Here is a 24,818-nt window from a genome sequence, read left to right on the forward strand (position 1 = left end):
GGGGGGGGGTGCAGATTGAGACCCTCATGATGAGGGAGAAAGTGGGGCAGGGGTAGACACTACCCAGATGTGTGCACCCCTGGGGGGGAGGTTGGGGGGCATGTGCCTCCTGGATCTGTGCATAGGGTGAGGGCAGGCTGCTCACTGCAGGATGGGGCCTGGGCCTGTGATGGCCTTTTCCTGGTGGGGGCTGGGCTGGAGCTGTGGATGGCACCGGAAGGGAGGACTACAGACTTACTGGCCAGATACTCCTCTCCAAGCTGGGCTGTGCCCATGCACGTGGCCTTTATCAGCAACTTGATCGGCCATATCAGTCAAAAAAGCTGATTGCCGAGAATGACGATTTCCCTCCTATCAGTGCCAGTCGGATACAGACATGCATTTCAGTGCACCTCTAGCTTTAAGCATACTGGGGGTCTGTCCCTTTCTGATCACCTGACCTCTGACTGCATTATTTCTGTTTAGTTCATTACTTCACTTACCCTGTTCCACAGCAGTCTGCTCAGTTATCCTTCATTTGCTTCTTACCTACCTGCCTGCTTGGAGGACTGCCCCTGTAGCTTATTGCAGGGCATCTTGTCTCAGCTATTTATAGCTCTATATCTTCTCTTAGTGCTCTATATCTTCCCTGGTGCTGCTTGCTTTTCTGTAGCTGCCCCTTGCTCAGCTGCCTACACCACATTGCAGCCTTTTAATGTGGCCCTCTTATTCTCTTAGCGGGGGTTAGGGGTCCCTGCTACACCTCCACAGTGCCCAAGCTGCCTGCTGCCACTTCTGCTACATGCCACTGATGATAGCTACCCCAACTGTAGATGGGAGGGGAAAATTTGGTGATGGTAAGCGGCCCCCTCTGGTACGTGAGCAGCAGGAAGCAGCTGTGGAGGTGATCAGTGGCATGGTTTATATATGATAGATTGCCTTCTGTAACAGTCATGTGTTTTGTCCTGACCACTCTGAATGGATTCAGTTCTGGCAACAACATACGTGTTCAAATTTGATCCGATAGCCCAAAGTGTATTTAAAAGCTGAAATAGCCTTTAAAAAGGCTGAGCTTTGTTGTGTGTGTGTTCTGCTTAGGAATGTATCCTAAGAGGTCACGTTCTGAAAGCAGTAATCCAAAATGAAGATTGTCATAATGGCTATCTATCTTTCACGTCCACCAAAGAAACCTGCTAATCAGAGTCAAAACTGGATTAACTTCGAAGGCATAGAGTAGCTTTCCTTGCTCCATAAGGTAATATTTTGACCCTCATACTTAAGGAGTGTTCTGTGAAAATCGAAATATGAGAAGAATCATTATTTAAATAATTGTGTCTTTATCTCCTGTTAGCTCTCCTAGGATTTTGATGAGAACTGTTTGTTTGTTTCAGTTTCTGGGGTGGACCCATTGATCTCTTGAGGTCTCTTCCGGCCCTAAACTTCTGTGAATCCATTGCCTAAGTTTTTGCAGAGTAATTCTGAAAATCAAATTTTCTGGCTGTTGCTAAAACATTTCAGCTAAAGGAGCGCCTTAAAAGTTCAGCAGCAATCGCCTGTTGTTTCAGCCCTATCTACTTAAATTATTTTTAATGTCTTGATTATACTGACAGTGGTAGTAATTACACATACACCATTTTTTTTAATAGGCTAAGTAGATAAAATTACCTCAGTGTTTGTGTTATACTTCTAAGAAAAATCTTGGTATTGCTTTCAAGACATGATATATATGGTATAAGCTACTGGACCGTTCTTTAAACATTCATAAACATTGGAGTTCTTTTCTAATCAATTTTGGATGTAGAAATTACCTAGATTGGAGACTGAGAGTTTGTTTAATTATCAAGTTCAGAAGTGCTGATCTAAAGCTGAATGTATATGCAGTGAGATAGTTGGTTATATTTAGCAACAACAGGTGGCTAGCCAAACCTGTTAAAATGTCTCATTTTTTATTTCTAAAAATCTGCTTATTTTTAGAAAAGTAAACCCAAGTTTGTGCCCAGCACGCTTTAAAAATGAACTTCTATTTATGGAGTTATTCAGTATATTATTTGATGCTGGTTTTATGGTTTGCTGTAGAATTGGAACATTTGTGGCCTTTTTTAATTTATAACTGCTTTTTTGTCATGTAGTAGAGAAAAGTGTTTGAGACAAGTACCAGATTGAAAACCTTTGTTCATAGAATCTCTATATCTCAAGCAACAAGAGTGTGCTTTCACTGGTAGCCTTCAGTCCTGGCCTGAGTGGGACACTTTGGATACGTAGAGGAAAGTCCTAAACACCAGTGTGTTTTAAAGGCCCAGGTCTGGTACTTATTTTATAGGTAGAAAACTGACATGTCAAGTAATGAAGCACCTTTCCTTAGGCCACGTACAGGAAGTTCTGTACGAAGTTCTGGTGGCTCAGCCGTATAGCCAAGGGAGCTGTGCCAGTAGAACCGCTACTGATGCTTCTAATTACAATGAGACAATCGATCCTGAAAAATAATGGAGAGGTGTTTAATAACCTGTTTTTTGGGCTCCTCCCTGTGCCCTGTCCATTGTAGGCAGTCCCTTTAAACTTCCATACACTAATGCCAGGGGTCTCAAACTCATTTGGCCCCATGGATCAGGTGTGTGGACCTGAGAGGGTCCATGGACCTCCTGTTCCCTCCTCCCCAGCCTACTTGATCCAGCAGTCGCGCCAGCCAGTCTGGGACCCACACTGCATGTAGCACAGATCCCAGAGTGGCTGGAGCAGGTGTCCTGTGCAGTGTAGTCTGGTCAGAGCTGCAGCCATGCTGCACACAGTGGCAGCTCTGAGCCAGACTATCCCATGTGTGGCATCTACTCCAGCCAGTCTGAGACCTGTGATGCATGTAGCACTTACGCCTACTGCAGCCCATCTGGTACATTGCATGGTGTGACAGGCAGAGGGAGACTGGTGTGCATGGATGGGATGTGGACTGGCCCTGTGCCACAGACATGTGGCCATGACCTCTGTGCATCAGACTGACAGGCAGCCCTGGGGGCTGGATAGTGAGGCTCAGCAGGCCACATGGTTGACACACCTGCTATAGGCGCTAATATTTATGCCTATTCAAATGGCTTATGTTTTAGTTGCGAGTGAAGTATGTGCATTCTGTTTTAAGCAGAGACTCTGTAATGTTCATGGGTCCTTCGTTGGCTGGGCTGTTAGGAAGTGTAGGCCTTGGCTCTGTTTGACAGTGATGCAAGTTCCCACAATATACAGGATTTCTAACTTAGGATATTTGAAAGAACTACTTTTTTAAACACATGGTGACATGTGAAGAAAAGTATTAATTTCTTTTTATTGTCTCACTTATTTTTGAATATGGAAAAAGAGCAGTTCTTCATTTGGAAAGACCACAAGAAGTCAGAATGGTTTTGACACTTATAGATTCCTGTTTGATGTCTCTGAGTTATCTTGTAAACCACATGTAGGTGCATACTGGACAGTGCCAATATTGCATATCACATGGTAGCACCCTTAAAAGCATCTCATGACACCCCAGCATGTGATGGTACCCTCGTTGAGAATCACTGGCATATATCCCAGGAATGAGAGAGGGACATATTTGCAGTGACCTATAGACATAACTTTTTTTTTTTTTTTGAAAAGATAGGAAACAATGGTGCTGGAAAAAAAAATTATGCAGGCAAACTACCTAGTGGGGACAACCCAGTTCACTTCAGGCATTTTTTTTCATTTTGTGGCCCAGTCTGCTTTGGAGCAAGTTAGTTTAATAGTACTCCTTCATGGTTATCCCAGCTACATTTGTGCATGTATCAGCCTTTGAAAAGTATGTAAGTGGTCCTTCCTCCCTACTTCTACTTCTACCGTCTCTTTTTTAGGTTGCTGCTACTTTAAAATGTCTTCCAGTAAGTGCTGTTACTGTATAAATTAGATACTACTTCTTTCTAGGAAGGTGCTGTTGGGGGTACTACTAACCAAGTTTTTTCTGGAATTGTGCACAAATGATTGCTCTTTCCATTGCTGCAGCGAGTTCTTCCTCCATACAGGTCTCACCAAGGGGGCAACAGACAAGTAGGTGCTCCATGGTCTGCACTTCACCACACTAGTGTATTTGTGTCATTAGAGTAGCCCCACTTAATCATGTTTGTTTTTTGATCTTCCAGTTTGCATGTGGAGGTGGTTCAGGTATCACCATATTAACCAGTCTGTATCAGCCCCCCTGGGAAGGTCCTCCTGGGATTCCAAGTCCATTTCAGGTCATCTGAATTTAAATTTAAAAATAATTAATTTAATTTCTGGTGAGAGTGGATCAATAACTTTTTCTCTTAATAACAAAGCTGCTTCTCTGATCTGATCCGTGCTCAAAACCCCTAGATCACTGGCTTACCTGTATAAGATATGGGTAAGGCATGTAGATTCAGAGGAGCCTAAAAATGAAAATGATTTCAGTAAAAACCTGAGCACCTCCTTATTGGTGTTATGACTAGGGACCCGGATTTTCTGTTTTGCCATGGAAAAATGAGGATTTCCCCTTCTTTAAGGAGGAAAAATGCAGGGAACAATGGGTTTCCCCTTGCAGGCTGGTAGAGTTCCAGCCTGCAAGGGGCTGCTTGGTGCTAGGAGGAGTATGAGGACAATCAGGCATGGGGTGTCATGTGCTTGTGCACCTGTGCACATGCACGTCAGCCAGGCAGTATGGAGAGCAGCTCCCTGTAGGTAAGTCTACAGGGGGAGAGGGGTGCAAATTGAGGCCCCCACAGTGAGGGATGGAGTAGGGCAGGGCTGGGACTGGGGGTGCTGCCCAGCTGTGGTGGTGTGTGGGCACTGGGGCCAGGATCAGAATACATAGCTGCAGGGCCTGGCTGGGACCGAGTCATGGGTGGCTTGTCCAGGAGGCAGGGGGGTGGGGGCTGGAGGGTTGGCTCCCTGCTGTATGCACTCCCAAGGAGGGAGGCATGGAAAGATGCATGCTTGAGATTTGTTCATGGGATGTGGGCAGATGAAGGCTGCCTCTTGCAGCCTAAGGGCTCCCTGCCCTTCAGTCTTCCTCCTGGGGCCTCCACAGCAGAGTAGGATAGGCAGGCTTGGTGCCACTGCTGGGAGCCCCATGTCAACTGCTCTACTATGGTGAGGTGTCCCCTGGTTGCCCAGCAGCAGTGGTGGCCGTGATGTGGAGGGCTGGGAAGGCAGGAGGCTGCAGGTTGCAAGCAAAAGGCACCAGCAGAATTGGGGGTGTGGGGGGTCACTGGCAAGGTCAGGGAGCTGTATATAGTATAGTCACCTATATATAGTGACACTTTATTTTAATTGCTGAAAAATGCAGATTTGGGGTCTTTAATTGGAGCATTCGGCTGTTGGTTGGTTTTTTTGTTTTTAAATTGGAGAATTGGCAATTTTTAAACAGAACCAGGTTCCCTGATTATGACTCCTGAGCCTAAAGGAGCTGTTCATATGGCAAAAAATAACCTTATTGTACTTCACCATCCCAGTATTGAGATCCCAGAAAAATATTAGATCTTTTGTTTCTCTAGCTCATATGTCTCTCTGAGGTATTAAAAAAGGCACAGAAAAATTGCAGAACAAATATAATTAATATATTACCCCTTATTCACTATAGAGGTTGAATGTAAAAACTGGCCACTTGCCATACTTTTTATAAATGCCACTGAATGGAGACTGTGCCCTTGATTAAGCCAAGTGTGTACTTTCCCAAGTACAGGGTTGAGGTACAACTAGCTCAGTGTTTATCTGCACAGTGTACTGTTGTGCTGGACATGCACTCAGTGTAGTTCTCAATGAGTGAGCTACCTATGCTGAAAAACAGGGGAAATTCTTGTGAATGGAGACGAGTGCTACCACAGCTTGAGACTTTTCAGTACTCAGCCTAGCTTATCCAGCACTAACTGGGGTGTCTCTGCATGGAGCTATCTTCAGTGATACTAGGAGAGTTTAGCACAGCAGTAAGTAAGGTGCCGATCTTCTGGTCAACTCTTCAGAGGGTTTACCGAAAAGAAATCCTACTTTTCATTAAGTTTAAGGCTGGAAGGACTGTTGTATCTGGTCTGATCTCCTGTGTATATCATAGGCCATTTAACATTCACCATATGCTTCTCTCTTAGATGACTTTGAGCAAGCTAAAGCATTTTGGTCATCAGGAGGCTAAATTACTGTGCCTTGAAAGCAGTGAACAAGAGGACAAGCTGTTCACTAGCTGTCACCAATCCCTGAGCCACTGTTTAGGATTTACTTATGCAAGGTGTATGTTTAAAAGGCTCTTGCAAGAGATCCAAATCCCATGCTATCAAAGAAGAAAAAAAAAAGGAAAACCCCAAGCCAAGGTCCCTGTAAGTGTGGCCTGGGGAATGTGGGGAGGGAAATCCAAATCTGGTAAGAGTTTGGGCCTGAGCATTTGACCAAGGCCCTGCAGCCAGATTATCCATACTTTTTTGGAGCAGTGGTTTTCAACTCTGGTTTTGTATAAGGAACCATTTGTAAACATCAGTGGCCTGTCCCAACCTAGTGCCCCTCACTCCCAACCTGCTGCCCGTTGCCCTCTGCCCTCCAGTGTGTGGGGCATGGGGGCCCCCAAGCAGCCTCTTGCAGGCTGGAAATCTCCAGGGAAAAGCCACAGTTCTTTACATTTTTCTACTTGAACGTTTTTAAAGTTTGCTCTATTTTTTAAAGCTTGTTTGCAACCTTTTGTATACTCTTGCAACTCACTTTTGGGTCACAACCCACAGGTTGAGAAACACTGCCTCGGAGTACTGGTACCACCTGTATGATGGTTCCAGCTACAGAGGAAGCAATCTTCAGTATTTGGAGGAGAGGAGGAACAGTAGGAGGAGAGGAAACAGAATCACCAGTTGTGCATTAGGGGGAAAAATCCTTTCTTATCCCTACAGGTAATCAAATGAAGCCCTGAAGCATGAAATGTAATTAGCTGTTGGTTCGATGCAGAGCCCTACAAGCAACGAGCATGTTGAGGGCAAGGTAGAGCTTCCTGTTCTCTCTAGAGCCTATGAAAAATAAATGTGTGAACAAAGGGATATTATAGATTTCAAGTCCAGGAAGGACCTCAGGTGCTGTTCAGCTTCACCCCTGCATGGACAGGTGGTAGAATTTCTCCTGGAAACTGGATTAAAGCGTGGTTTTTTTGGTTGGCTGTTGTGGGGGTTTTTTTGTTTTGTTTTGTTTTTGTTTTGTTTTTTTGGAAAGATTATCTAACTGCATTTTAAAGCCTGTAAGCAACAGTGAGCGCATAGCCTTCCTCAGTAAACTATTCTTATACTATACTGGCCTTCCTGCTAGATAATTACATTTTCATTTGTCTAACAAGTTCTATCCTAAGGATTAATCCCTAACACTTCTCTGTTTGATAAGAGTAGGTTTTGCTCCAAAGCCTCACAATTGTAAGACTTTTTTTTTCAGACCCTGGCTCATTTTTGTGGCCTGGCTATGTACTAAGACAAGACAGTTTCTGGTCTTCTACTTGATACACTGTCCCTTTTTACATGTCCAGTGATTGGTTAACCCCTCTTGCCATGACACTGCACTTACAGTTCTTTTTTAGGCAGATTTATTTGACCCCCAACTCCTGTTTTGAGCTATTGTTTTCCAAAACAGGATCTCCTGTACCATCAATATAACTTTTATCTCTTGTTTCCAAATATTACTTTTCATTTGCCTGTGTTAAAGTGCATTTTGTGAGATTGACTGTTTAACCAGGCAACTCTCATCTCTTAACAGTAGCTGATCCTCCTTGTTATTTACTATCCCATCAATCTTTGTGCCTTCTGCAAATATTTTATACCACTGTTTGATCATTGATCAATATATTAAATATTGTTGGATCAATAAAATCCTTGTTAGATATCTCCTAGTTCATCGGTATATTTCATGTAGTAGTAAGTTGTGCTCTGGAGAAATGCAGGCATAGTATATTAACCCAGTTGTCTTTTTAGGAACCAGGCCTCAAGTCCTATCAAAAAACAATTGGTTTGGCAAGATCTGCCTTCCCTGAATCCATGCTGATCAGCACTAACTAAATTTTAGCCCCTAATTCTTTGTTGATAGTCCTGAATTAACCATTCCATTATTTAATCCAGGACTGACATCAGACAGTCTTCCTTTAGTTCCCTGAGTTTTCCCTTTTATCTTCTTCAATTACTGGAAATGGGTTCATTTCTTCAGACTCTTAGATTTCTTCCCCTCCCCTCCCCCCCACCTCACACTTCCCAACCTACACCAGACCTAAAATTTTGTTGTTCCTAACACATTAACACACCAGTTTTCTTCTTATCTTTAACCATAGAGGCCACTTGCCATCTTTAGTATAGATAATTTGTTTATTGTTGTTGCTATTATTACATTTTATTTTAACTAGAGGGCCTTCTTGCTCAATGTAACTTTTTTTTCGTTTGTGGCATTGTGGCTTTTGGGCAGTCCATAAGATGTACGTGAACAATTTCCAGTTTTCATTAATATGGTACTTCCCACGTTTACATTTATGTTCCCAGTTAATTAAGCGGGCAGTGACTTTAAATTTTGGAAAATGTGTCCCTTTAAAGCTTCAGATATATGTAGAAATGTTTCTTGTCTCTTACTGTTTGAAAACAGTAGATGTAACCAGATCGTGATCACACTTACACAAACAAATGCGAAGTATTGGGTGAGTTATTAACTTTTTTCATTGTTTTGATACAGAGCCCTAAATGCTATGAGCATGTTCAGGGCAAGGTAGATCATCCTGTTCTCTCTGGAGCCTATGAAAAAAAATGTGTGAGCAAAGGAATATTACAGAAGAAAATGTGAAATACCAGGATGGCATTAAAAATGTGCTACTTCCATTGAAGTAGCTCTTGGAGCTGCTCTAATTAAAGTGCTCCCCCCACCTCCGTGCCTGCCTTCTGGAGCATGGCTATAAACACCCTTTACTTCTAAAAGATGCAGAAAAACAAAATAAAAAGGCAAGTGCCTGTTTATGCAAAAAAAAATCAGTTTGTAAAATGCTGTCTTGTGAACCAATGGTAAACATCTCCATATCTCAGCAGATGAGCTGAAGATGTTTGTTTAGGTGCATTTTCCAGAGAATATCTGCCTGTAATTAGTTATAAGAACAATTTGACTCTGGACCCCCCGACTCCAGCAGAACTATATTGAATCTTTCACTTGAATACCATAAACTGCTGAAATTGTGCTGGCAGAATTTATACAGGCACTTCTAGGACAAAACAGCAGAGCTGGCTGAAACTGGACAGGAGGAGTCAAACCAAGATAATGGTGGTAAGGAATTAGTTTGACCTTATTCATTTTTCATTTAGTGAAACTTGGGGTACAGTGTGTGAGGGAGAGACTTTTGCTTTTAGTTGGTGACACACAACTGGGTGTGGAAGTTTTATTGGAGCCAAGAAAGGCATATTGTCCAAAAAGGAGGACAAAACAGGAGCTAGGTAAAACCATGAAAGGAATTTGTTCAGCTGGAAGAAGCCGGTCAGAGAGCTAGAAGAGAATGAAGACGGGGCTTAAGAAGAAATTGGGGATCAGGCAGATCAAAAAGAATTCAAGTCAACTGTTGTCTTTTCCTTTTTTTTAATTTTTTCCTTCCATAACCTACCATCTGTCCTAGCTAGTTGGGTTTTTTCCTCCCTTTTCCACTTTTTTGTAGGCTGTGGAATATCTGTCCTTCCCATTATTGCTCATCTCCTCTTTTTTTCTGTGTCAACTCCCCATTCAAATTCAGAATAGCCTAGAGGAGAACAACCCCCGCATAGAGGATTCCTTTGCTCTTTCATAAAGTTGACAGTAGGGAACAAATTCTTCAGCTACCCCTTTTTTAGCAAATAGGGCTGGTTCTTGTGTGTTGTGCACAAAGGAATTATTTTGAAAAAGCACAGAGTTAGATTTGGAAACTGGATCTGATGTCAGAAGAAAAAGCAGCTTCATGCCCTCGGTTGTCTCGTTCAGCCTGTTAAAGTCTGAGAAAAGAGGAATCAAAGCCAGAGGGTACAAATAAAAAACAGAGGAACTAGGGCAAAAAAAAAAAAAATCAAAAGGTCGAGAACTTGTCTGCTTTAAAACTTAAAACAGTGATTTTATTTCTAGTGAGGTGCACAATAGCTAACCAGTAGTTTAGTTTTAGGTCTTAAAATGGGCCATTTACTGCAGACCTTGGGATTATTACTTAAGACGGATATTTAAAACGCTCAAAAATGTGGTCGGACTGGTTTTGAATTGCGATTGAGTAGTTCCGATTTAGGGGTTCTAAAAAGCTATCCTTTTTAACTCTGGAAGTAGAGGGGCAGAACTTGCCCCTGTGCTTTTTGTCTTGTTTTCCTATGTCAGGGTAGGCAACGTTTTTTGGCCGGAGTGCCGGAAAAACCACAATGTCTACTTTGGAAGATGCTGGAATGCCAGCATGCCAGAAAAAATGAGGGCACGGGATACATGGCAGGATGCACTGCATATTGGTATAGTTAATAATCATAAATGTTGCCTTTTTTATAATAAATACCAGATTGTTTAAAAATTGTAAACCTGGTGACAATAAAACTTTCGATACTACCTTTAATCTTGTGTATTTGTTTTGCGTGGGTCCCCCTACAACAGCCCCCAGCCCTGCTGGAGGAGGCCGCCAGCTGCCAGGACTGTAGGGCCAGGGATCCAGGTCCGCAGCTCCCTGCCCCCAACAGAAAGCAGTGGCTGCTGCAGCAGGAGCTGGAGCCGGCTCCCCCACTGCTGCTGTCTGCTGTGGGCTTGGGTGAGCCATGGGGGCCGGCTCCCAGTGGCACTGCACTCCCAGAGGATAGGGGGGAACCTGCACCTCCCAGATCTGTGAGAGGCAGGGTGATTGCAGGCTCGTGCTCCCCGTCATGCTGCCCTCTCCTGCCACCTCTGCAGAGCAGCCTGTGGGACCCAGCACAATGGGGAATGCGCTTGAAAACTGCCTGCCGTTCTGAGCTCCCCACTGCCCTGGCCCCACTTCCCCTGCCAGCGGGGGCAGCAGCGAGGGGCACAACTCTGTGCTGCTGCCTGCACTGCCCCCACGCATGCATGGGAAGTGGGACCAAGGCAGCGTGGAGCTTGCAGCGACAGGCTGCTTCCCTGTGCAGCCTCTCTCTGCGCTGCTGCCTCAGGTCATATGCTGTGCTCCCGGTCCTGCTTCCCTCCTCTGGGGACTCCGAAGTACGGTGTATGTGATTCAGAGTGGCAGTGCACAGGGAAGCTTGGAGTGGCAGGCAGCTTAGGCAAGCCCCCACTGTGTGCCCTGCTGTGCCAGGTTCCACACACTGCTCTGCAGAGGTGGTGGGAGAGGGCAGCACAGTGGGAAGCATTGCTGGCACCTGCTGCCTCCCTGGAGCCTGGGGCTGGGGAGGCAATAGCTGGCTCAGGCTCTGTGTAGCTGCTGCCAGCCATGGTGCCCGCACTGCTTGCAGCCTTCCAGCTGCCTGCTGCAAGCAGCCTGGGCTCCGTGGCTGGCAGCAGCTGGCTAGAATCCAGGCTGGCGGTGGCGTGCCAAGCAAAATGGCCTGGCGTGCCAAGCTCGGCATGCGTGGTGGGGGTTGCCAACCCCTGTCCTACACAATCCCACTTCCTAGTTGCAGGCCTATGTAATCATCACTTGTGTGTTTCTGCAGCAGTTTACAGTTCCTAAGAGGCTAGAGGGAAAGACTAGGGTAGGGATGTTGAACATATATATGCCCCAAGTGCTGGATCTGGTCTGTGAAGCTTTTAACTGGGTGGCCGGGGGGAGTGGCCTGCTTTAGAATCTGGTGCCCTTGGGCTCTGGATATGGCGATCGGCAGCAGGAGGGTGAATGAGGGCTAGCACATCTCCGGTTGCCCCTCCTGGTGCTTTGCTTGTCTCCAATGCTATGCCCTAGGTCCCTGGGCATACTTGGACTGCCTCAGAGCAGACCAGATTGATTGGGTCTGCTGGAGTGTGAGAATTACCATGTTCCAGCAGACTTGAGTGTCATGTGTATGAGTGTCCCCGTGCTGAAAATGGCAGCGTGGGTGTTTTGACTAAAGCTCATTAGAGCTTTAGTTAATTGCTGCACCGCCATTTTTCAGCGCAGGGACATTGATGCACATGACATGCCAAGCGCTTTAATTAGAGCAACTCTTGGAGCTGCTTTTAATTAAAGTGACCCTCCTTCCCCCCACAGCATGTGTATAAACACCCAGGCAACAGCTCTGGCTCCAGTTTGAATTTTGTGGTGGAGGCTGGAGCCACCACCACATGCCCCAGGTCAGAGCTGGAGCTACTGCAGCCCCCACTTCCTTCTGCTGTGGCTTAGATCTAGCCTATGAGGAGCCACATAGTCTGGATTTGACACCCACACAAAGTAAGTTTGACACCCTTGGACTAAAGAAATGAACTAGGGTCACCTATGTACATGTAGTACACAAGGTCCCAGTATATGAGCCATACTGATAGCTGAGGCTGATTTTTATGTGCTTAAGCACAGTTGGTTCTGAGCTATGGCATTGTTGCTGTCTGACTGCTCTTCTAATATTTACATGTAGAAACCAGACACTGGCAAAAACATGAGTCTGCAAATGTTGAGAGTTCTCTCTGAGTCAGAGGAGCAGGTTTTAAGCCTGGGCAAGGATTGCACAGCCATAAAGCATAACAAACTATTTTACCTAAAACTGTCTTTATCGATGGCTCCTTAAGGTTAATTCTAAAGTAGGTTCTCAGAGGTCCTGTTAAGTAATTTAGATGGTTAGCTGAGGTGCCAAATAACATTTATTGCAGTCTTCCTTTTTATAAAAAAAAAAAAAAGTACCCCAGAAAAGCACAAGATGGTTAGGAATTGATGTACTCTGAGATCAGTTTAATGCCACATTCCCAACTGCACACCTGGTTTTCTTTAGATGTCATCTGTAGAATTTAGCAGGCAGAGATTCTGTATTTAGAAAACCCCACTTTGACAAAGCATTCTTGTATGATAAATGGTTTGTTTAAACAAAGAAAAATCTTAACTTGAAACTGGTTGATCATTGCCAAGAACAAGGCTGAAGACCCATAACTCTCTGCTGCTAAATGGATCCTTACCAGTTTTGTAAACGCATTTCCCTGTCTAATTTGAAGCATATTTTTCAAGTTTTTGTTATTAACCACTTCCAAAGGTATTATTTTTACATTGAAAATAAGTAAGAAAATCTGCTGTTACAGGTTTTCCTAGAAGATTAAAGCAACTTTGTTTTTGAAAAGGTGACCTGAATGTGAAATGTACTATTTGAGTCTCCAGGGGCTTTGAGTCTGTCCAAATATATCTTTATCTAATGCTGTAATTCATTTTAATACTGTGTAGCTTAATGCCATGTGACAGCTCTCCCATTGACATTCGGGAGCTTTGGAGCATGCTGAAAATAGGGAATACTGCTGGTAAAGTTTATGCATGCTGTAGCTAAAGTGGATCTTTGTGAGAGCAGTTTTATCTGCCTGCCTCAAGTTGTTTTTTCTTTCTCTTTTTCCTTTATTTGTTGTTTGAACACTTCTGTTTGAGAGAAACAATGCTATTCAAAACATGGTTAGTCTTTCTTGATCTACTGATGCTAGAATATGATATTCCGGTATATAAAACACCTTGGTGCCAAGTTAAACTTTTTTAATGAGTACTGATGTAAACCATTAAAGAACTCTGTATGAAATCCACAGCACTTCCATCAGGAACAAGCACAATGCTTTTTGTATTTTAGGGCCAGTTTTAAGTGAGCATTTTTATTTTATGAAAAGAAACCAGTTGTTTTATTGAGACTTTGAGGACAACAGAAAATGTTCTCATTTATGAAATAATCTCTTCCTGTTGAAGACAAAAAACAGAGGAAACATAAGAGATTTGTCAGCTAGGACCATTTGGCTAAAAAGAAAATGATTGTTCAGGATGTGGAATACTTACTCTGCCTGCTAAAGAGTCCAGTCATGAACTTGCTTTATTAGCTCTTCAGCTTCCTAAGACTCTGCCAGCTTTTTCTTTCTGAAGTTCAGCAGGAAACATTTGTGATGGCAAGAAAAAAAACAAAGTACAGCACTGCCAAAATGTTCATATTGTGAAGCAAGCATGTCTCTTGAAAATGATGGAAACTTTGAAGGGAATCAGAAATAACCTGTTTCTGCACTATGCAGTTTTGCTCATTTTTCAAAGATAGGTAAACGATTTTAAATGTTTGTCTTAGATTAGAATAAAAAGCACAGGTACATAAACCACTGAGCTATAAAAATAATCTTATAGTACTATATTGTCCAAAAACTTATATGAAAAGAACAGGAACAGTAAGGTTGCAAGGTCAAACTTTCTGAAGTTAAACTTTATGGGGCCAGTGGCAGCAGCACTACCTGAGCTGCTTAGAAAGGCAGTCTAGCTGCAGGGCTGCCCCAGCCCCACTGTATGCTCATGGGGTGGTAGGACATGCCACAGCTGGACTGTGCCTGGGCCAAGTGGGACCAAGGGACCTGCCACGTGCCAGATGAAGACCTGCCCAGCCGTATTTTGCCCACCGTTATAGTCATATAACGATTCAAAAAGAAACGTTGGGCTTTACTTGACATTTAGTGAAACTCTTGAGAAGGAAGTGAAGGCAAAGAGTAAGGTGCCAGATAGCAAATGGTAATGTCATAAAAAGTCAGTACTGCAACTAGTGCCAGGGCAGTATCACCAGATGGACCAGAATTCAGTCTGTGTTTACATGCAGCGTTAGTGCAGTTATACCTAGAGTACTTTTCCCTGGGATCTTGCTATAAGACATGGGAGCTGATGCAGAGAAGGTCAACCAAAAAGATATGTGCACATGAACAAGTTAGATGAACTTCTAGCGCATCAGTTATTCTTCAGGAACTGCCTAGGCACACACCCTTACTCTACTGCAGAGGTTCCTAAACCTATTGCCTATCCCCTTCCAGATTTACCAGCTACCCATACATGCCTACCAGCATACATTTTATATTTTAACCCCTTAAATGTCAATTATCATTACGATAAAAATTAAATCTCCCGTTACACAATTTCTCCCACATACCCCCAGAGATGTCTTGCGTACCCCGAAGAATACACGTACCATGGTTTGGGAACCCTTGCTCTAGGATAAAGCACTTTCACTGGGGGCTAAGCTCTCTCCAGCTGACTGTCCAGCACAAGCAGATACACAGGTGGTTACTGTGGGATTGCTGATGTACTAGAAGTTCACAGCTTAATTTATCTCCCAGTAACTTATTTGTTTGCTGTGCCTACGTCCAAAGATAAGGTGATTAAAGGAAAGGTTATTAGAGCTAAATGTGACTAGCTTGGTGGTAAGATTAAGAGGCTGTTGTTATGTTGTCTACAGCTATTAGAAACAGCTTGTCATCAGAAAGGCAAGTAATAAAGGTGACAGTCCGAAAGCTATAGAAAAAGTAGCTTAAGATAAGAGTCAAAAGTACTTGCAGGTAAGATGAAATGTATATTTAAAAAAAAAAAAAGGCTAAGATAATGCCTAAATTAATAAACACTTCTTGAAGCTCTACTAGTATTTACTTTAAAGTCAAAGGGGATAAACTAGAGGCTAGCTCTTTCAAGGCCTTGGGCAGAGCTGGGGGTGGTAGATATGGACAAGGTTCTGCTGATTGTGGGAGAACAGGTAGAGGGACGGGCAGTCTTACCTGCCACACCGGGGGCTCACCAGGGGCCAGAGGCTCAATTGTGCACAATGGAGGATGGGGGTTGAGGGTGGGGAGGAAAGCTGGGGGGAGTCCCCTTGTCAGCTTCACCTCATTCTCACTTGCCCTTTTATATATGTGCAGTCAGCAGCTGCTGTATTAACATCACAGGTGCCTCTAAACTGCATGTGGAATGACACTATAAAGCCTCAATTTGCCTGTGGCTGAGAGGTTTAACCCAGTAGGTGTTGGCTGCGCATCAGGGGCATGAGGCTCGTGAGGGGATTCCTGCCTTCTGTTTATGTGGCTGGAGCCTAAAATCTCTGTATAAGCCCATGCCACACTCAACTCCTGCTGTCACTCCAACACCCCTCCTTCTTTCTGTCCCCCTCCCAAAGCGCTTGAGGCTTGTCCCCTTGTTTCCCAGCCCTAGTTACCTTGCTGGGCCAAATATTTATCAATATGTATCAGACACTGGAACTGCCTAGGGCAGGAGGAGCTGAGTCTGTAAGTCTCTGCAGTTTCTAAAAGTAATCACCAAATTGCACCCTACCTGCCTTTGTCTCCGAATCAGCTTTCTGTACCTGCAGGCTGCATTTTTGTGATGGGTTTTTTTTTGTTTTGTGGTGGTCTTTCTCTTTTCATTCTTGACACTTGTCCTCTAATCCTTTGCAGCCTGTTATCACAGCAGGGAAGGGCTTCTGCTAATCTTGTTTGTCCTTAAGCAAAGTTTTTGTAAATCGGTCCAATTAGAAAGTAAACTTAAAACCACTGGGCGTTTATAGACATGCTCCAAGAGCCATTCTAATTAAAGTGCCCGGAGCACATCCCTGAGCTGGAAAATGGCAGCGGGGGCACTTTAAAGTTCGTTTGACAAACTTTAGTTAAAGTGCTTCTGCCACCATTTTTCAGTGTGGGGATGCTGATGCATGTGATGTTGGAGTCTGCTGGAATACAGTAATTGCTGCACAGCGTGGTAATTAGTGTGCTGGAGCAGCCTTGCTGCACATGTATAGGTGCCTACTGTTTCTTCCATTGGGCTTCCCTGGAAGGAAAAAGAATGTGGTTATAGAGATTCTTAAGTCGTACTAGCTTTGGGCATTGAAACCCCCTCCTTTTAGTCATAGCTATCCAACTTCCAGGCCCAGGGACTGCACACTGCGTGAATGGCCTGCAGCTCCCCCAGTCTGCTGCAGCTCAGCTAGTGTCACAGCACCCATCCTTCTTCTTGGCTGCTGCACTTGCTGCCCACCTCCCTTTTTTGCCATGCATGCAACTCAGACAGGAGTAACTAAAGAGCCTGTGGAGCAGGGACGGGTAATTGTTTTGGATGGAGGGCTGTGTGGCAGACCCACAGGAGGTGCTCCTGCGTTGAGCCACCCACCTCACTGCGCCCAACCACCTTTCAGGCTCAGAATGCCTCCCTGGGGGTACCTCACATCTGCTGCCACCCAGGGCTGCACTTTATTTTGGCTCTGTACACCCTGGGAAACACAGGCCTAGTAGCCCTTGAGGGTACTTGACTCACTTCAAGCATTTGGGGATGCTTCTCTCATTCGGAAGCACAAGTAGTGGTCTCCCTTAGTCAGCCAAACCAAAGGGACCCCAAGGCATAATTTAGACCCACACCCAATAAATCTCTCACACTAGGTGCAGTGGAGAACTTTATTGGTTACAAGGGATAGAGTTGCAATAAGGTACTGGGTAGAGCAGTATCAGAGAAATCCCATAGAGCAAACTGACATGGCTGGGTGGCCTTTGATCATGCATCTGTGTTACTGCAAGCTATATATCTAGTTAGATCTCAGGTAGCTTACTCACAAGTATCATCCAGAGGCAGGTGGAGATTCCCTCTGGAGGCAGGCAGTTCCTTGCTCGCTCGCTCTCAAAACTCATGGTCAAGTTTCAGATGGTTCAGCTCTTCTCTGTCTCTGAGTCTTCCTCATGGCTGCCGCTTCCTCCTCCTGGGCAATCCTTAACTTATATAGCCCTTATGACCTCATTTACCTGGTCCAATGGAGGCCAGCACCTGTTGGCAGTCAGCCAACCAATTTGAAATGCATCACTAGTTGCTGGGCAGACTGGTAGTTCCTGGCTCCCCAGGGAACCCAAGCCCCTCACCCATGTATGTGATGCCAGTCACATAGGGGGGAAACCTGCTCCCTCTGCCTCCCTCAGGAATGTATCCAGCTCAGGTTACCTAAAGAGATAGGGTAAGGTATGAACACTCTGCAGGGGCCATCTTAACCAAATTGTCATGGAGCAGTTTTTGGGCAGAAACAGAGGTGGCCTTCTGCCACAGGCCGCTTACTGAGTTTTGGCAAGCCATCGAGGGCCGTATGACAAGCAGCCCAGGGCAGAGAAATATTAAGTTTCTAAATTTTTTAGGGGCCCTATGGGCTGGATAGAATGGCCTGGCAAGCCGCATCGGGCCAGCAGGTTGAATTTTGCCCACCCCTGCTGTGGAGTGACAGCCAGGTGGGAACCCAGGGGTGGGTGGTACGCTAGCCATTTTGTGATCAGCAGTGATCCTGGTTTTCTGTGTTTTTAAAAATTGCAAATTCTCTGTTAGCCAAAAAAATAAATAAATCCCAAATTCTCTGATTTTAAAAATCTGTGTGTTTCCACAGTTAAAATGAGATGTCTCTATATGTATAGACATGAGTTGAACATAACGTTTTAGTCTTGCTTTACTATTGTAAATATATTTTTGAAGCCTACCAATGCTTCAATCACTATAATAAAATACATTTTAAATACCTATACATTTTAGTTTGATTTTTGCATTTTTATTCTTTTTTTATAACGAAAAATCAGAGCTCCCTCTAACTCCTTCACTCACCAGGATGTGGGTCCAGCTGTGGCTGTCTTCTGCCCCCCCCCCCCCATTTTGTGGCACTGAGCAGCCTTGATGTGCCCTGCTTATGCCGTTGCCCCTCACTTTCAAGCCTTAGCCTCGCCAGCCCTGTTGGTGCCCCTCACTCCTGACCTATGTGCCCTCCTCGCTCACATGTCCTGTACTTCTGAGCGGTTTCCACCATCTCCAGCCCACCCAGCTGCCTCTGAGTCCTGGATGCTGCTCGTGGGAGGCAGCAGTTGCTGCAGTCTAAATGGAGCATGGAGCCTAGCTCCCCCTCCACCTCAGGCAGCATGACTGGAGTAGAGCCCGGGGTGGGGAGGAGTGCAGATGCACGCTGCCCACTGTGGACTGAAGGTTCCCCGCCCTGCTTCCCTCCTGCTGGGAGCCTCCACGATGCCACTTCTGCTGCTGCCAGGTCTCCAGGGTCTCCCAGCAGCAGAACCAAGCCTCGCCTCACTGCCCTGCTATGCCAGTTCCTGCCTGCTGGGCTGTGGAGGCCAGCCCACATCCCCCCGCCCCCCGCACACATGCTCCCTATTCCTCCTCTGGGACTGCATGTGGAGTCAGGGAGCCAGTCCCTCCCCCTGCCGATGCCTGGACAAACTGCCTGCAGCAGCATCCCACACCCCAGCTGGGCCCTGTGACCGCACATTCCTGTCCTGGCCCCACTCATCACTATAGCTGGGCAGCACCCCAAGCCCTGCCCAACTCCCCTCCCTCACTGTGGGGCCCTCACTTGCCACATTCAAAACTCACACACCTGTTACAGTAAACACTCCCATACACCTGTCTGTAGTCCTTTCCTGTCCCGATTGCACTGTCTGTCAGTCCTAATCCCAATTACAGGATTTACACTTTCAGTTCATGTGCTGTCACTGGAGGATGTGCTGCTGTTGCCACTGCTGCTGCTGTTGTCTTCAAGTCCTGTTGCCTCATTGTCCTCTTTGCTGTCACTATCCACTCTCTCTAGGAAGGTCTTTGAAGATCGTATGCCAAGTGTCCCTCTGCCAGGTGGCATTGGCTGCATCCTTTCTGTCTTCTCTCACCATTTTCTGGTAGCAAGACTGGAGTTTGCTTCACACAATTTTGATAGTTTGGCACCTCAAGGTTTGTGCCTGTACATCAGGAGGTTCCTGGACTTTCACAGGGTGCTCCTGATGTAGGGCGCGAACTGATTGAAGTGAGCTGTTGGGCTGCTTGGTGTTTAGTCAGGTACCTGTACAGCACTGCCTCTAGTCACCTGTCTGAGCCCTGTCACTACTTTTGCAGAGTTGCTTTACCTTTTTCCTCACCTCCTTGGCATATGAGCAGAGTCATAAGAGGTGGTTGATGTTTTCTGTGGCACATTGGCAGATTGCTATGGGGTAGCTCAGTCTCCCTCTCTGTGCTCTCCTGGAAGAGCTCAGTGGGCCATCAGCCAGTTCAGATCCCTGTGGTCTTTCTTCAGGGTGTGACTATACTATGACAGGTCTACGTTAGAGCAGCCAACCTGAATAAAACGTATGGTAGTGCCTCCTCAATTCCAACTCTTTTTAAGTCATGGTGAGCAACTATGTTGCATATATTTTAGCTTCCTTTTCATTTCCATGACTGAGCTGCACTTTTCTTTTCCATTTCCAATGATTTCTGGTTCTTCACCAACCTTAAATGTCTGGCAAACATCACGAAATGTGGCTCCAAACAATTCACCTGTTATCCCTCTGTCACCCTCTCTCTCAGCCTGGTATATATGATTAGTGTGTCCCTGTTCTCTGTGAGATGAAGCTGGATCAGGCTGCCCCACACTTATCTGCATATAATTTTGTAGAGGATCCTAAAACACCTGGTTCCAGTTGTGGGTGGGGAGGCTAATTAGCATATGATCCTTTGGGGAGCATCTAGAGTATATGCATCTGCAGAGTCATGCTGAGCTATGGCGCTCATGGCTTGAGATGTTGTTGACTGTTGGGGCCTAGCCCAATGAACTATATGGTAAAACATAAATAAGGATGTACCAAATTGCAATTTTGCGACTTTTATGGAAAATGCAAAATAGAGCATTTTCCATGAAATTTGGAAATTTGTGGGGGGAAAAAGGAGCCCCACAAAAAAGCAGGGAAAAGCAGAACTCTGTATTTAAAAAGAAAAAAGAAAAAAAAAATTCTTTTCCCCCATCCGTGGCTGCTGATCGAGTGAGGAGACTGCCCTCCTGTAGCCTCTTAGTCCTGCAGCCTGGGTTAAGGGCTGCTGCAGCCTGTCACCATGCAGGACTGGGGAGACAGCATGATTGAGCCATGGTGGGGGGAGTGGGGCTGGGCCGAGGAGAGCAGAGCCAGGGAAGTTGGGGGAGGGCAGTGGGGCGGCCCATCCCTGCTCCCACAATGGTGGGGCGGGGGGTTCTATTTTTCCCCCTGTGCAGGCCAGGGCTGGGTGGGGAGTGGGGCCAGGCCAGACCGGGGACAGTGGGCTGATAGCAGCCTATGTGTCTGCTAGCCAATTGGAGACCTGGGAGGGGGAGGTGTGATCTGCCCTTGAAATTGGAGCCTGGGGCCATAGCAAGCCCATGAAATTTGGTCCCGGGCTTCACAATTTGTATACATCCCTAATCATAAGGTCTTTTGGCTTTGAACTAATATCATGCATAGCTTGCAAAATAAATAAATGAGTTTGCACTATATATAAGTAAGGACAAAAGTGCTATTGAAAAGTGTGTTTATGGAATACCTGTGCTAAAATTTGCAGCAGTTTCCAAAACAAAAAGTTATGATGCATCATTTCTGCATGAATTAAATCTATTTGTACTATGTGCAAATTGCTACAGGTCTGTTTATTTTGAGAGCTGAGTTTTCAGATTTGCTTTTCATGTCTATGTGCTCAAGGAGAGCAGGGGGTGACAGTAAATGAGAGGGGGGAAGAAGTTTTGGAAGAGCGGGAAGGAAGGCAAGAGGGCTACCTGATTTCCCCAGATTCATTTTCCCTGCTGTAGCACTGGGAAGAAGACAGATTCAAGGCAAACCTCCAATAACTACATTGTATACCTAGAAATTTATAAGAAATTTATAAACTGTCCATATAATTTAATTATTTGGGCATCGTCTTATATTTGGGGTCATTGTATATTTGAGTAAATACAGTGTTTTCTTTGAATCAGAAAGCTGGATGTAAGTATGGTATATGTGCTTGGGACTGGGGTAGAAGAAGATATTCTTGAACTATTATCTGATCTGTTAAAGTTTCTTCCATCTACTGTTTGAGTCCTAGTCCATAGGGTCAGCATGCTTTTCTTTTCTTTTTCCAAAGTCTTGGATATTGAACAGCTTGGAATGAAAATTCTCTTATACAGTTTGCATTTCTGGATATTGTGTGGTTTAGGTGTTAGTATGTTGCTTACAGCATTCCCATTATGAACCCTACAATGGATTTAACTGTGTTACAAAACTTCCCTTTGGGATTACATTTGGGATCAAACCATGGATTTTTAGAGGGAAAAAATATACATTTCAGAAGGACAAAAGAACCCTTAAGCCTTCTGATACAGTTTTGAATGCTTGTTTTAGAAAAACTCCTTTATTTAAAAGAACAATAAACCCTGTAATTCTACATTTTCTGTACTGGTAAAGTTTTATTTTACTAATAAAAAAATGTATAATACATTTCTGAATTGTATGTTTAAATATACCTTCTGTCTGGTTTTTTTAGTACAGTATAACCTCATAAATTCGAATATCAAAAATCTGGAATTCTTATAAATCTGGCAGTTTTTAAGCTTCTCCCTCTGCTCCTCTGGACACAGAGGGGGAAGCTTGTATGCGGTGGCTGCCACTGCCATCCACCACCCTGTGCTGCCGCTCCAGGACTGGCCATTTGCTTCAAATGTAAAAATCCTCATCTTGTCTATAGAAGCAGCAGGCATGTGGTGACAGATGTGTTTTAGAAAGGGGCAAGACAGATTTACGTGGAAAGATAGGCTTTCTGAAATCTGGTTTTTGTGTATTTCTGGACTTGAAAACTAGCCTCCTTAGATGTTCATTGCTGACCTCAGAATAGCTGCTTTTAAAAAACAGAACTTCGAAAACCTGCTTGAACAGGAAATTGCAGGAAGAAGAAATCATCCAGAGACTAGACTGTATTAAGTATAGTCTAAACAGAAACTATGGATTTTTATCGCATGAGCCCTGTGTCCCTATGGTTTAATTGTTTTTCTTTTATTTTCAACCTTCATACCCTCTTTTAGCACTTCACTCTCTCCTTCCTTCCCTGTCTTTTGTATTAGTTAGCCATGTTAGTCTGAAGTTGGACAGGGAAGATTTGCAACTTATAGCCTCGCTAAATCAGATATGTGTAACAAACTTTTGTAACAGTGGTTTACTTGATCAGATGCTGTGAAGATACTTCAGAAAGTCTTGGTGAGGCCACAGCTGGAGTATCGCGTCTAGTTTTGGGCTCCACAATTCAAAAAGGATGTGGAGAAGCTTGAGAGAGTGCAGTGGAGAGCCACGCGCATGATCAGAGGTCAGGAAAACAGACCTTGAAAGACAACATTCAATTCAGACATAAAAGGTTGCCACTTAAAGGTCAGTTATACATATCAATTCTAGAAGCCAAGTCTGTTACATGCTCTGTGTCCACATATGTAGATATGGGTTGATTTCTAAAGTTCAGCTGATCTTGCCTCCGAGAGGCTGAGAGCGATGGGACTCTTCAGCTTAGAAAAGTGCAGGCCCAGCGGTGATCTGATGGCCACCTGTAAGTTTATTGGGGTGCTCATCAGGATCTGGGGGAATGTCTGTTCACTGGAGCACCCCAAGGGATGATGAGATCAAATGGTCACAAACTCCACCGCGGCCGATTCAAGCTGGACATAAGGAAGAATTTCTTTACTGTCCGAGCCCCCATGTTTTGTAATAGACTGCTGCCAAAGGCAGTTCAAGCACCCACTTTGAACGCCTTCAAGAGGCGTTTGGATGCTTATCTTTTTGGGATCCTAAGATCCCTGCTGACTTCCTGTCCATGGGGCAGAGGGCTGGACTCTGATCCTCCAGGGTCCCTTCCAGCCTGAATGTCTGTGAAATCTATGGAAGACAATCTCTGGGGAGAAAATGAGTGCAGTATGCAAATAAATACAGCATATACTAAAGGGTAGCAAGATTAGCTGAACTTTAGAAATCAACCCATATCTACATATGTGGACATAGAGCATGTAACAGACTTGGCTTCTAGAACTGATCTGTATAACTGACTTTTAAGTGGCAACCTTTTATGTCTGAATTGAATGTTGTCTTTCCTATAAACTTGTTCTTTCTTGCTAGTGAAAAAGCAATAAGCACTTTCAGGATCTAAAAAAATCGGTAGTTCCTAGATGTCAGATTTCTGGCATACAGTTACTTTAGCAAGACCCTGCACAGTCATTTTGATGTTCCCTCTTCAGACTATCATCAGTCAACTTCTTTCTTTTCATTATGAAATAAAAACAGAGAAGAAAGGAATCTTGTGTTTAATGGAGCATCCCTCACATTAAAGACAAACATGCTTTTGAAAATAGCTCTGACCATGCTAATTTTGAAAATAATTTGAAATGAAGGAAAATAATAGAGCACCATTATGTTTGCAGGTTTGTTCATTCCTGCCTTAAAATAAGTGTATGAACATAGGAAGCTACATTTCTGTACGTTCTTTGAATTGAATGTTTTAGTGCATTTATTTTTTTAAAACTACTTCGTGATTAATTCAGATTTGTTTTGGATACAAAGTGGTTGTTGGAGACATACCCATTTAGAACTAACCTCAATAGAGTTGCTGAAATCAGGCGTTATTTGGACTTTGATCTGTCAAATAGTCTCACTTTTTTGTGTTATTGTACACCAGCTCTTAACATTTATTTTGTTAAAAAGTCCCCTCAGTGATATAAATCTGTTGTCCCTTTCTTTTTTTTTGTTCTCTGTGTATGTGAAGAGATGGAATTCCTGCGATAACTGTTTTTGTAAGACTGGTATAAAATAAATGTTTAAAGCTGCAGCAATTTAATTTGTGGTCTTTAATTCTTAAATGGCAGGGAAAGGTGACCAACAAAACTTTTCAAATAATCTCAACTAATTATGGATTGACTTTTATGAAATAAGTAAAATAATTCTTTGCTTCTGAATAAACATAGAACTCTAGTTGTGTACAACTGTTTAGTGATACTTAAAGGATTTTTACATCTATCTTTATTTAATGTAAACTGAAAATTAGGGGTGCACCAATGGAGATTTTTTTGGCCAATACTGATAGCCAATTATTCACCAGGCACATTGGCAGGTTACAAGAAATAATGGCCACAAGCTAGAAGAGAGCAGATTTAGATTGGATATTAGGAGGAACTTCTTCACAGTTCGAGTGGCCAAGGTCTGGA

The 24,818-nt window shown here is 44.2% G+C and overlaps 1 protein-coding gene and 1 long non-coding RNA gene across 9 annotated transcripts in view; one reads left to right on the forward strand and one right to left on the reverse strand.

Moving 5' to 3' along the window:
• LOC109321954 overlaps positions 1–10,293 on the reverse strand; it is a 21,320-nt gene extending 11,027 nt beyond the window's left edge. Inside the window, exons 1-2 of the long non-coding RNA XR_002104245.1 lie at positions 6,608–10,293; positions 6,171–6,176 (exon numbers count right to left, since the gene is read on the reverse strand). This is a non-coding gene — a long non-coding RNA (uncharacterized LOC109321954). The remainder of the gene's footprint in view (positions 1–6,170; positions 6,177–6,607) is intronic.
• ADD1 (adducin 1) overlaps positions 1–24,818 on the forward strand; it is a 113,304-nt gene that overhangs the window by 29,887 nt on the left and 58,599 nt on the right. The gene's annotated exons all lie outside the window — the stretch shown is intronic.

Source organism: Crocodylus porosus, unplaced genomic scaffold (genome assembly GCF_001723895.1).
Source record: "Crocodylus porosus isolate Cpor-Errol unplaced genomic scaffold, CroPor_comp1, whole genome shotgun sequence".
NCBI lineage: Eukaryota > Metazoa > Chordata > Crocodylia > Crocodylidae > Crocodylus > Crocodylus porosus.